This window comes from Poecilia mexicana, unplaced genomic scaffold (genome assembly GCF_051168715.1).
Source record: "Poecilia mexicana isolate PSO_F unplaced genomic scaffold, ASM5116871v1 scaffold_9, whole genome shotgun sequence".
NCBI lineage: Eukaryota > Metazoa > Chordata > Actinopteri > Cyprinodontiformes > Poeciliidae > Poecilia > Poecilia mexicana.
The window spans coordinates 11866483-11880248 of record NW_028263378.1 but is presented as its reverse complement, the minus strand read 5'-3'; positions in this window follow the sequence as shown (position 1 = coordinate 11880248).

Below are 13766 nucleotides of genomic sequence, written 5' to 3'. Positions count from 1 at the left end.
TGCATGTTTCTACTGCAGATCCGTCCCCTGTCGTACTTTTTCACTGCTGTTTTCTGAAGAGAAAATAGTCTCTATTGAAGGAAGGTTCAAAACAGCCCCTCAAACAGGTTTGGGGAGGGAGCTGCTTATTCCTAAACATATCTAAAATAATAAATACTGTCAGAGAAAACACACAGCTTGAATACTGACTAGGGCGCACTGTTGTGCAAGAAGAAATACAGGTACATACCAAAAAATTGAATTTTGAGAAAAAGTTCAATATCTTTTGTTTCATAAAAGAAACATATTAGAGTTTCATTACATTTAGAGTGGGAATTATCAATTAGTTCCAAGTTGTAATTTTGTTTATGGCTTGTAGATATTGAAAATCCAAAATATTTACATGACAACAATAAAATTAGAAGCTTCTTACCCGAGGTAAAGCTGAGAAAAGCTGGACTGCTGCTTAGTGGTCCAAAGTTCTCCTTTCACATTTAAATAAAGTTTGTATTTTATTTGTAAATACATTTTCCGGATTAAGGAGGAAGAACAGAGAGGCACAGAATTTAACGCAACAACCTACCCAGAAAATGTTGCATACTTCATGCTTCCTTCTGCTGACAAACATAATGGAGATTATGCATTCATTATCCAGCAGGACTTGGCACCTGCCCACACTGCCAAAGGTACCAAAAGCCAACAGTGCCAACAGTGAAGATGAAACTATCAAAGCAACTTTGACTTCCATTAGATCTCAGAAGAGGAATAGGTTGGTCATCTCCTTGCCATGCCATATTGATGCAGTAATTCCTGCAAATTAGGTTCAAACCTAATTGAGTGCACATAGATGAACATACGTTTGAGAAACCTAACAATTCTGATTAAGATATCCTTTTTTTATTGATCTTGTCTGGTTGTGTGATATTCCAATTTTTTAAAACACTTAATTTTGGGTTTTTATTATTTGCAAGCCACGATCCTCAAAGAAGTAATGGCTGAAAATATTTCACTTAATGGGTTGTGAACCTATGTGAGTTTCCCTTTCGGAAATGAGTGGTGAAAAATATGGAACATTCTCACAATATTTTTTTTAGATCAGTATATATTTGTGGTGCCTTCTATTTATTATATTAGATATCGATGCAGCAGTGGGTGCATGCTGTTATATTTGTCACACACAAACATCCTAGTTGTAAAAGTCGTAGTTCTCTTTAGGTGTTCATATTTACATTTACAAAAAAAAAAAATAATAATTCAAATTTGGATCAGTCTGTGTTTGTGCATCATGCACTTCAGATCTCATAAATGCTTGCTCCCCGTGTCACCTTTCTCTGTGCTCAGTATTTCTCCAGGCTCATTCCTCCTGTTTATACCGCAATACATCTGGGTCAATTGTTTCCAGAGAAAGAACGAGACATTATAGAGATATGACAGCCCATGACATCTGTTTATTACTTCACTCCAAATCTGATGTGTGTGTGAGAGACAGAGGTGTCCAAGATTAATATACTGACAACCTATACAGATTCTCCCATCTTCATGAATATGGATGAAAAAAAAAAACACCAGGGGAGAAAACATAGCTCACTTTAATGCTTTTCAATGCTTTAATGCACATTAAGGCTATAATGAGAAAGAAGCTATTTAGATCACATAATTCTGCAGAGTCTTATCATAAATAGCAGCCTACATGTAACTTACTTAGATAAATAGGTGGATGGACGTGAGGGATAGGGTACCTGCATTCACTCAAGCTTACAGAAGGAAATTAGTTCCCCTTATGCACTTTGAGTCCAAGTACCTGCAAATCTGGACAGTATCTGTGCTTGAAATAAATTGAAAATAGCTGACAGTGTTTATTTAAGCATCACCGTTGAATACAGTCAGCAGCTAGTTAATCATTACATAGGCATTTCCATTTTATGTATCTACTTCCAGACTGAAGATGATGTACTTTATTTAAAGGCTTTATTCTCCAGTTATGTTTAAGGTTAAGATTTCACACGGCAGATAATGCAACAAGCTTTTAAAAATTAAGAGTGACCTCATGATTAAATCAGTTTTTATGTTCTTTATACTTATGTCTAGTGTGCAATAATGATATCAAAGTAGCCATTTAATGTAATTAATTTTTATCTGTTAGCATTTCATGACTTGATTTCGGATGAGTCAATGTTTGACCCAAAGATCTGAAACTACAAAGCTGTGCAAAGATCTTGAGTCTTCTCTCATTTCTTTGACTTTACTTTATTTAACCAAATGTTGCTGTAATTTTTTAAAATAAAATCTTAATCTGTGTTTCTCCTGCGTTTTCTTTAGATATATATATAAAAAAAAAGGTTTTAGTTGTGTTTCTCCTCATTTTCAAAACACTCCATGCTTTCATTTAGTTCTTATCTTTGGCTTATCCAAGCACAAAGAGCCCAGAAAGAACTGACCAAATTCCTGGGACAAAGTCATCCTTGTTCTGAGTGTGGGTTGTACCTTTTCTCAAATCCTTTGTGTGAGATTCATGAAAAGGATCTCAAGGCATAGCACTGAGAGGATGGTGACTATTTTTTTGAACTTCAGGGTATGCTCATTTCTTTTGAGGATGATTTGGTTTTGTTGATGACTTCACAATATAATCATAGGATGGAGCAGAGGATGGGTAGATTGACTGATGTCATCTGCAGCCTGTTGTAATAGAAAAACATAGAGCTGAGCCAAAAAGCAAAGCTGTCCTTTTCCTGGCTTGTCATTATCACACGATTTTAATCATGACCAAAAAATGAATAAAATCCAAACTACTGAAATAACCTAACACTGGGTAGACTAAGGGTTGGCTAGTTATTTTTGCTACCCAAACAAGAAGAAAACAATGAATAGGTAGATGAACATCCTGCTTGATTGACCTTAAATAACTGAGCACTTCAAAAAGGATTCCTGAAAATCTTTAAGCTTAAACCTTGTCATGGACTAACAGAAGAATCATAACAGGATCTTTACTCCACTCTCTTTCTCTCTCTCTCTCTCTCTCTCTCTTTCTCATTCTCTCTCTCTCCCAATTTTCTTGAACAAATTACATTTGACCTCTAATAGTACCTTCTTTTTCCAGTAACTATTGAATTTTACATCTTTCATAAGTAGACATTATGCTGCTGTGTTTGTATACAAAGATTGGACAGAAAATGAATTAAAAAGCAATTAAATTCCGAAAGACCTTCAGTAACCACTTTAACTATTTTATTTACAAGAAATAAAAAAATAATAATTCAGTCTCCTTGAAAAAAATGGGGGTGGTTTAGTTCAGACCAGAAACAAACGTTTTTTTCCAGCAGATTTATAGAAGATTCACACGTGCCATGAACTAAACCTAGACTTTTTCAAATAGTTTTAGAGGAATTCAGCTTTTTATGATTTTTTTTTTCAAATACTTTATTTATAATTTCTCAGAATTAAACAGCCAAACAACCAATTATATTTTTCACATTGCTATATCAATGCTATAACCCCACTCGTTTTATACAGCAGTGTGCCATGTGCGTGTGCATTTGTGTGGGGAGACAAAATGAAAAGCTAGGTCATTCACATCCCCTGAAAATATCATTGACTCCCATTACAGCCACTAAGCCTTCAGTGCCATTTCACCACAGGGCAAATTAGTCACTATGAAGACAAATGGCTCAGCCAAAAACACAATAACTTACCAGTGGACGTGTAGAGTTCTCGATGAATTATTAACAGGGCTACTCATCTGTATGATATAAGAGGAGATGCATACATCTGCAATGAGAGGCAAAACAAAAATGGATATTTGAAAAATATCTTTATGGTGCATCCTTATTTGCACACATGACTAGCCAATCATAGGATTAGATGCCAAGAACACATGTGCTGGTACAAATGACAACACATCACCATCATGCACCGCATATCACTCATCAGTGTTCCCATGCACCCACACATATCCTATTTATCCAAGCAAATGTGGGGCCATTCATTATCCATTGCGTGACAAGAGGCCATTCGTTACAATCTCTCATCCTGATATGAGAGGTCGAGTTCCTCCAGGAAGTTTTTAGCCTTATATTGCATTTTAAAAAGTGGTGCAAAATGAAGGTCAATTTCACAAAAAAAAAGAGTAAAGCTACAATGTTTTAGCACAACAGAAAAGATCACCTCTTCAAGATAGATTACTACATCTTGGATTATAAAATTATGTCAGGGGTTTGCGTTGCTACTTTTGGGATAAAGTGACCCAAAGTCTGCAAGTTTAATTAACCAAACTTCTCTTCTTTCTAGAGGACATGCAGTTCTTCACAGGTGGATATTGTGTTTTGACCATTTGTGAGAAGTACAGTAGGGAGGGGTGATTATTTGCTCGGTCTTCCCATGTGCTGCTCAGAGTGTATCGGGTTTAAGTGAGTTAGGTTCGCAGGGTATGACCATTCGACCGTGTTTTTCTGCTCTCTTTGACAGTGAGGGATGTGTCCGTAACGAGGTGGCGATAGACAAACTATGTAATGGGAATCCAACCTGTGAGACAAGCCATTAATCTTGGTGAGCCAGAGATGACCGGTGGGCCATGTCTGTACACTGTAACAGGAACAGTAACATTAGGATTTCATGCCTTCAAGACTCTTTCCAGGCATGTCCAGTGTTCTGGGTTTTTAAACACAAAACTGCCAACTTCTCAGATGGAACTAAGTTTAAAAGATCGTCTTGGATTTTACCTCTAAGAATAGGCCAGATCTAGGTCAGCTCACAATATTCTCAAAAAAATTAAATAAATAAAAAATACACCATACTTGTGTTGAAGAAAAGTCTTTTGGAGCACAGAACTTGTTCACATGTATTTTACTGACTTTTCTGGATTAATTCAGCAGGATGATATAATTTTGAGCAATCAGGGACAAATAAATATATGTGTAAAACAGTCCAGTTTTACAGTATTACAATAGCTCTAGTTATACATGATAGATATGAAAATATTTAAAAAAATGTTTTGAAGAATAAATCATCTTTGACACACCTCTGCTAGATAGTGTCAGTAGCAGTTGTTGGTTAAATGTGTCAGCGATTCTGAAGGTTGTTATAATGTTGTTATAAGGTTACATCAATAAAAGTGTCTACCAGTCTGAACTAGAGATTTTACCTTCCTTTAAAAACAACAAAACAACGGCCAAACTGTGAGATAACAAAGTCAGCATCATTAGCCTCCTTCTGCCAAATGGTCATATTTTTATAACAGCTCACAGAAGGCTGGCTAATCCTTTCTGACAAGGACCTAGGGCAATAGAAAACCTGTTTTTGGCACACTGGACAGATAGCATCTTTGTTGTTTTGATTCTTTCTGACAAAAAGAAGCCTTAAGTGGGAAGCCATATTGCCATTATCAATGGTTACTGTTTAAATATGTTTGAATTATAAATGCCAATGCAGCTATTGTAATAACCACTATGAAAGACAACACACAATAATAATAACAATAATAATAATAATAATAATAATAATAATGACAGTAATAATAATAGGACATTTTATTTATGATGCCTTTATATCTTTTTATCTCATGACCACTAAGGAAAAATTTGCTTTTATTAAACAATAAACTATACATGCTGTTGTCTGAAGAAATTAGAGCCAGGAGGAGAGTCTCAACGCTGTCACTCAATGTCACATTGATGGAGGAACAACTTACCGTTAAAGGAAAACCGTTTAACCGTGACCGTGGCTCCACCCACCATCCAATATCACGACCAACCTACCCCTCTAAACTTATTCTCGCTTTCTTCCCGTGTGAAGAACTACAAAAAGCTCTCTCAGCACATTCAGGCTAGCTTGGTTCTGCTTAACCATTCTTAGGCGTTCCGTAAAAGGAAGACGCCACTGAACGCAGTACTAGGACAGGCCTGACTGTGCTGGGTAAGTGCTTCGAAAGAAGCATTTTCTTTTCTTTTTTTTCGTTTGAAGCAGCTATCGCGTCAAGGTGGGCTGCTTTTATAGCTACTGTATTAATTAACATAGTAACTGTTGGCTAAGCTAACGCGTAAAGGCGGGCTTGGTAGTTGTTTAGCGGTACATCGCTAGCATAAACAGTTGGTAAAGTTCAGCTAACGTGTCGCGGCGAGCGGATTTTATCTTCAGCTTTATAGCTAACGTGTTACGACGAGCTAAAATAAGCTTCCGGCATGGCTACGGCTTCCGCCCCCACCCAAAGGGTCGGAACCGACGGTTACAGAGGGTGTATCCCGCTCGTGCTCTGCGTCATGTGAGGCCTCTATTTCGGACAGGAACCCGGACCCTATGTGCATCATTTGATAGTTTCTAGTTAGCACTGGAAGAAGGGAGAAGAGGTTGATTTTTATCTGTCTCGACATAGTGACATGTAACCCCCATATGTGTGACATTGTTGTTAGTAGTATTTCATATTTTTTGTTTCTTTTGGTTTTAGTCTTGTAATTTAATGCACCAGCAAAAGTTCTATACATATATGCAGGTTGATTTTTTTTTTATTTTTTTATTTTTTTTATTCAACTTGAAACATTGTCCAGCTGCACATCACCCCAGGCCTGGATTGGATACGCTGAGCTCCAGGTTTCAACCAAAGACCTGGGACTGCTGGATCTGCTGCCTGCCTTGCGCTAGCTTAAGTTAAGATTTTGGATCTCAAGAGACACATGGCCATTGAAATTGACAGAGACTTGAGTGACTGACCCAAATTTCGAACACCGAACTAAAGCCATGACTTTTACCCACCAGGGAGGGGAAGCCAAACACAAAACACACAGGTATAAATGCAACATAAAACTGAATTTTGACCTTGTAGTGTTAATATGTGTGCACTCCATATAAACATTGATGATGATGGAATGATAAACTAAGAAATATATAATAAGGAATATTTTAAAGTAATGACTACAAAGCAAACTAAAGTGAAACCAAATTATGATGTGGTGTGGATCTTATGCTGTGTGGCTTGCCATCACACAATGACATTGAGATTGTTATCGTGGCATTGAGATTACATTTTAGGTTTCATAAAATGAAATCTAAGATGTGCTTGTTTTGGACTTTTAAATGCAAAATTAAGCCACTTACTTTCAGAGCTTTGCTTTGTATCAGTCTAGACATTAATCTAGTTTGCTGCAGAGCTGTTATGCATCATAAGCCACAAGACCTTTAAATACCAGAAATAGAGCTAGTGAAAGACGGCAAAGTAAAACAGAACAAAACAATAGGGCACCTCTGCCTCCAGGGTGCCAGGGCATGGGCTGTGATGATTGATGAAGAAGGAGAAGAGTATCCCCTCTTTGCTGTGATAAGGGGCCGTAAGAGCAAGCAGAGGTGAAAATAAGGATTAAATGAAGCCATGAAAGTTCAGCACCGTGAGACGGACAATGTTTTATTTACACCTTAGACACAACTCATTAAGCACAGAGCCTCCCCCCCTGGTCTGCCACAACAAGAGTTAAAGTGCCAACCGTACTCGGATGTAGCTATTCGGTTTGCAGTACAGCATACTCCCACGTCTATTTATCTGCAGTTATTAACTTTTCTTGCACTATTGGTTGTGTTTTTGTGTATCCATTCCATTACATTCTCATTTTTTTTTATTTTTAGTGTTAGGTCATTTTGTGTCTGCTATAGTTGTTGAGAAAAATCTGTATTTTATAATTAAAAAGTGTGTGTGCGGTTTATTTCAAGTGTAGTGGTCTTATGCTTAAAAATTTCCATTAGTTTAGACTTTGCTTATTCTCCTGAAAAGGTGTTCCATAAACTTGGCTCTGATCAGTCATCTGATGCCAGCACCAAGGCAGGATTGAGTTGATCATAGATGTGCTGAGCAGTTGGGTGGTGAAGTAAAAAACATTAACTTTGACCGACCCACAGATGGCAGTCGTCAGAGTAGATGCTATTACCCAGTTTTGAGAACTCTGTTTTTTACATAATGATTTATTCAGACTGTGAGGGAGCAATCCTTACAGAAGATAATAGGAAGACTGAAGATAGTAGAGCATAGTAACTGTGTGTGTGTGTGTGTATTTGTGCTCAAGTCCAAGGAAAGAGACAAAGGAAGATCACTTTTATAATACAGACTTCCATGACAAACCGTGTCATACCTTTTGTTTACAGTATGAGTTTGCCTGCATCACAATTGTGCAATACTTGTCACTAATCCTGATAACTTTATCCTGTTTTATCTTTCATTGGAGAGCACAAGGGAGAGTTCCATTCTTTTACAGAAATTTCACAATAGACATGGTCCCCCCTCCCCCTGCCAGTGTGCTGCATCATCATGGAGGGGCACCTGTGCTCCAGAAAAGAAAAAAAAAATCTTAGTTGGGACAAGCATCCTAAAACAAAATTTTGTGCCATGGGTTGATGATGGACTTCATTATGCTGAAGTACAGAACTAAATGCTCAAGAACTATTTTAACTGTTTCTATTAAATATGAAGTTCTTGTTTATCTCTAGCTCACCATCTAAAATATGGTGAGAATAATCGTGTCAATTGGATTATTCTACACTTAACAGGAATTCTTTAAAATAGTGGTTTGGATGAATGATTTCTCTATTCCATTTGTGAAAAAACAAATAGTCACCAAACACAAAGAGAACAGAAGAAAATACCAAAACCAGTTAGATGCATTTATAGCACCAGGACAGTAAAATGAAGGGCTCGTAGATCCTCTTCACGCCACAGCACACACGGTTTGTGGGAGGGCTGGAGCAAATCACAACTATCACTGGGTATGTATCTGCCAGGTCATGCTTTAGCAGGCCCAATATCTCCATATATATTTAATAACTGAACCAAAACTTACAAGCAATAGACAGAAGTCTAGCTTTCCTTCCCTCAATCTTTAAAACCTTTAAATCATATATTTTTTCTCCATGGTGATTGGACTCAATAAACAAACTTGTCATTTTACTTGACAAACAACATATATTGATACCAAACATTGTTCCTGAAGAATAGATTTTTTTCCTGTGATAAGGCCCACCGTTCTGTTGCCTCTGTTAATGTTTTTCTTCCAGCTTTAACATTTATTCTAGGCACATTTTGTCAACCCCACTGCCAAATCCCGGCACATAATACCCATATTTTACTACATTTTATGCAGTCGACACAAACCGTGTTTCAACATCTAAGGCTGTAAAAAGCTTAGTCTAGTGCAACACTTATCAATTCTGAGACAGATGGCTTGTCCTCACTTCTAAACTGGTTGATATTGGCTGGTGGCTGCGACTGGACAGTCATCGTAAACTTGCCATATGTTTGCAATATGCTGCACAGACTGATGCAGTTGAGAAAGTCTATTTAAGGTTACTGAGTAGCAAGATGAAACATTTTCACAGAAATACGCATATGTTCATATGACATGATCATCACTTTTTCAGATACACATCAGAGCCAGCGTTTTGCTGACTCACGAGAGGAAATATGCAGAATCCTTTGATATTAAATAAGACATCATTTATACAAAAATGTCTTATGTCCAAATCTTTCATATTTATTTCTTTCTTAGGAAAATTACAGTCACTCCCATGGCACAAGGTAACATGCTGGGATCTTCTTTCCACACTTGCAAATGGTCCTTTTCCTCACTGTGAATGACTTTCTTTCTGTGGGTTGACAGGTAGAGCAGAAGAGGAGAACAAGGAACTGAGAGAATGGGGAATAGAGCGGGAGAGGGAGAGAAGTTAAAGGCAAAAGTGGTTGTAGGTGTCAAGCCTCCTGAAATTAGCTACAATTTCTATGAGTGCACACAGAGCAGATCCACACATTCGGCTCAGCAGTTGTGTGTTGGTGTGTAAGGGCAGCACGATTTGTCTCTGCTATCCCTTGAGTCAATTTTGACTCCCACTCGTCTAAGCAACGGGAATAGCACATTACTGCAGACAGGTGAATAAGATTCAAATGTGAGTTTGAGGGAGAATAGGCTTTCTGACATCAAGAGTGTATGAAAGCTGCAGCTGTGTCCCAGTGACAAAGCTGGTCCTGCAGTGACAAGTGCTTTTAGAAAGTTAAAGTGACTTTTCAGTTTACAGGTTTGACAGTGAACCAAATGTCAGGGCAAGGATGGATCAGTGCTTCCCACCAGGCCATGCAGATAATCCTTCAAGAAAAACAGGTTGACTATTCTAGCAGATCTCAGTGTGTCAAATCTCACGGTGCAAAAACTGCTTTAAATCAACTAATAGAGTTTTATATAAATAGGGCAAAGTTTTTATTACCCTCCACCATCAATCTTGTTGTAGTGAACCCATTTCCCCTTCTGTGTAACACTTAGGTCCGTCTACCAGTTCCGGGACCTCACCAGAACCCTCCAGAGTCATAATGAGATTTAGTTAAGAAAAAAAACTGACTTTAATGCCAAAAATGATCAAATGTTACAAGACATACAAAGGGAACAGATAGATACACCATCCAGCACTGGGCTCCACTTAGCACACCATAGGGATGCAACCAAATGAGTTAAAGAAAAACTTCAGAAGGTCAGTTTCATGTTTCAGTGTGTACTTGCAAGTCGTTTTTGAATCCACGTCATAGTTCTATAACCCTCATGTGCCACACACTCACAAATAACAAACATGGGACTGCTCTGTGTTGTTCAGGGCTTTTTGTACTGGTCTGTGGCAGCAGGAGCTGTTTGAGCCCGTTCCGTGCCCCGGGCGAACAATTTCCTCAACCCCCAGCAATATTTATATGTCTCTAACTTCAAGGCTATTTTAGGTAGACCTCTAAATGTAAGACATTTGAATTTGTCGGATTTGGCTTGGCTTGAGCTAAATCTAGGTCATATTCTGTATATAATCTCCCAAAAACACAATCCTTATAAATTCAATAACTTTTCATAGTTTATTGGTTTATTAATGATGATTAGTATTATTAGGAGCATTTATTAAGATGCATATTTTTTTCAATAAAAAATAGCAAACTACCCAAATGTATATATTAAAAATGTTTAGTTTTTTTTGTTGGTCTGATGTCATATTGTGATCTTAAATGTGTTTTCATTAGTTCTAATACAAATGAATATAAAGGCTTGGAATCTGTATGTAATTAATCTATGCTAAAACAAATTAATGTAGTCTATTTTACTGGGTATTATAGTGTATTGAACGGTTCTCTTTATATATATCAAACCACGATTTTCCTCACTAATTTATTCTAGTAGCCATGTGCAATATTCATTTTATACTTTGGAAAACATTTTATTTTCTATCTTTTGATGCTACTGGCCCTGAAATTCTGAATTGGTGCTTCTTTTGTGAAACCCAGACTGCTCTTGAACTTGCTGGTCGATAGCCAAAATCCAAGAGCGAGAAATATATAAAGAATTTCTGTTTATATTTTACTCGCCTACATACTCAGTTAGGACAAACACAACATTTCTAATGTAGATCTTTGCTCCCTAGTGAAAAAGTTTGAAAACTAACAGTAGCAGGCATTGAGTCTACTGACCCAGGCAGCCCCCTCGCAGTTCCTGGCCACACGCCACACATTACTCCCTTTCTATCACCAAACAGAGCACTGCTGGGAGGTACTTGTTGTTCACTCACCCTGGCAACCAATTAAAAAACAGCTGGAGTTTTGCAGAGCCATTGACGATAAGGGCCATTCTCCAGGGTGCAGCATTCGCATAACTGCTTCACATTATCCTCAAGGGATAATCAACAGCCAGCAGCAATATCATGCAAATCAGAGTGAAAGGAAGAGCTGTCCTTAAACGGGTGTATGCTTGAAAGAGATCAAGTAGCACTTGAGGCTGGCCTTCATTTTTGTTTTGGTAAACCCTATTAATAGGCAACATGCTGCATAATATTAGCATAGCAGTAAGTTATCTATTCTTAAACTTAAAAAGGACAAAGAAAAATTAGTTTTTTCCATAAGTATAGAAGTGGACTGATTTACCTGTTAAGGTAAAGTGCACAGCTGCACTTTTACAGGAACCTTAAACTTTGAAGCAGAAGGTAGGCTGAGCTTGTTTTATGAGAAACTGGTGCTTACGGTATGTGTGACACTACACTAATTTTATACAAGCCATTGGGGAAACTTTCATCAAACTATTTAAAAAGCTGATTGTACTGGTTATTTTCAATAACACCACTAATGAATCCACCTTTTAGGTACTTGTAGCTGCAATTTTAAGGTACTCTTCTACAATTGCTTGTTACCACTTAATGAAAATCAAACCAAGCTTCAGAATGAGAAAGAAAAAATAATTTAAGTGACTGGAATGTTAACACACAACTATTTTGGGGGTTTACAGAGAAGGGTCTAAAAATGTCCAGCAGTTTGGATGAAAATGCTTTGTTCATGTCAGAGGTGGGAGGGGAATGGGAAGACTTGTTTGATATGACAGAAGGGCAAAAATAGCCCAGGTTTGCAGATTACCACCTCTGAGTGCATAATATGGTGAAGTGGATGGACTATAGTAGAAAATCCCAGGCCAGCAGTCACTACTGTTAGCTAATAAGAAACTGAAGTTACAATTCCCATGGGCTCATCAAAACTACCCACCAACAGATAAAGAAAAGCTTTGACTGGTCTGATGACTTCCACTTGCAGTATTCTGCATACAGTATCATATCTTGCTATATTGTTTGGTACACATGAATATTGATCCAATAGTTTCATATTTTTTTAGTAAAAATAAAGTCTTTCACAGACATCTCCCTATCAAACCACACATTGAGAGAACCAGGTAGTTTTAATTAATGATCATTTAGGCTTGTTGCATACTTTAGGAGGTTGTTGATTCCTAATTATGCTTTGTGTGACATCTGTGGAGAGCAGATTTGTGTTTTTGTTTTTAGATTGAAATTTGAATAAATTTAATTAGTACATGTTTTGCTTTTTTAACTGAAATGAAACTGGCCCTGGCGCGGTTTGCTTTAGTTTTGCGACAGATGGACATGGGAACAAATGTAAGCTTTATAACAGTATGTGTGGAATAGATATATTTTGAGTTTGTCTTTGGAAATGTTTTTCTAAATCTTCTTATTATTCTGTTTTTCATGGCACATAAATCCTATAAGACCAACCAGCAGAAACATGCTGCTCCTTAGTATATAGAACGAGGTGTATGCCTTATATAGAACGAGGTGTATGCCTTATGAAGTCATATGGTGTATTTATCTCTCTTTGGATGTCCTTCCTTCTGTCACTGATGGACTGGAATCATTTGAGGTCAGGCTACCTGGAGTTCGCATTGCACGAAGATCTGCAGCTTAGACGGGATCTCTGATCTGTGATAGGATCTCTCCACCCTCTGCTCCGGCTGTCCCTTCATCTTCACTGCTCTGTTTTCCTATCCTTCTCCCCTCTGTTTTGGTGCAGCCCAAACCTTTTAAAAGTCTGACGCCTTTAATACTGTGATTTCTGAGGTGGAGAGGGAAATTGTGTTCAATTCAAGAGGTTATTACATTTAGATTCACATTTACAACATTGCTCATTTATTTAGCTGTGTTAGCAGTCATACATACATATATATATATATATATATATATATATATATATATATATATATATATATATATATATATATATGTCATAAAATGTGTATTTTGGAGCATTAAGTGAATATTGTATTAATTTTGCGTACATTTATGGGGCTATATCAATTCACATCTGTGTGTTTGTTAAAGTGTAAGCATGCATGTGTGCAGCACTAATAATCTTCCTCTCCCTAATCCTGGGTTTATCTACTGGTCACTGAGGTGGGAACAGCACCAGACGTCAGTCATCTGGCTGGCCAACCAAAACCTCTTTATTTCCACTGCCACTACAACCC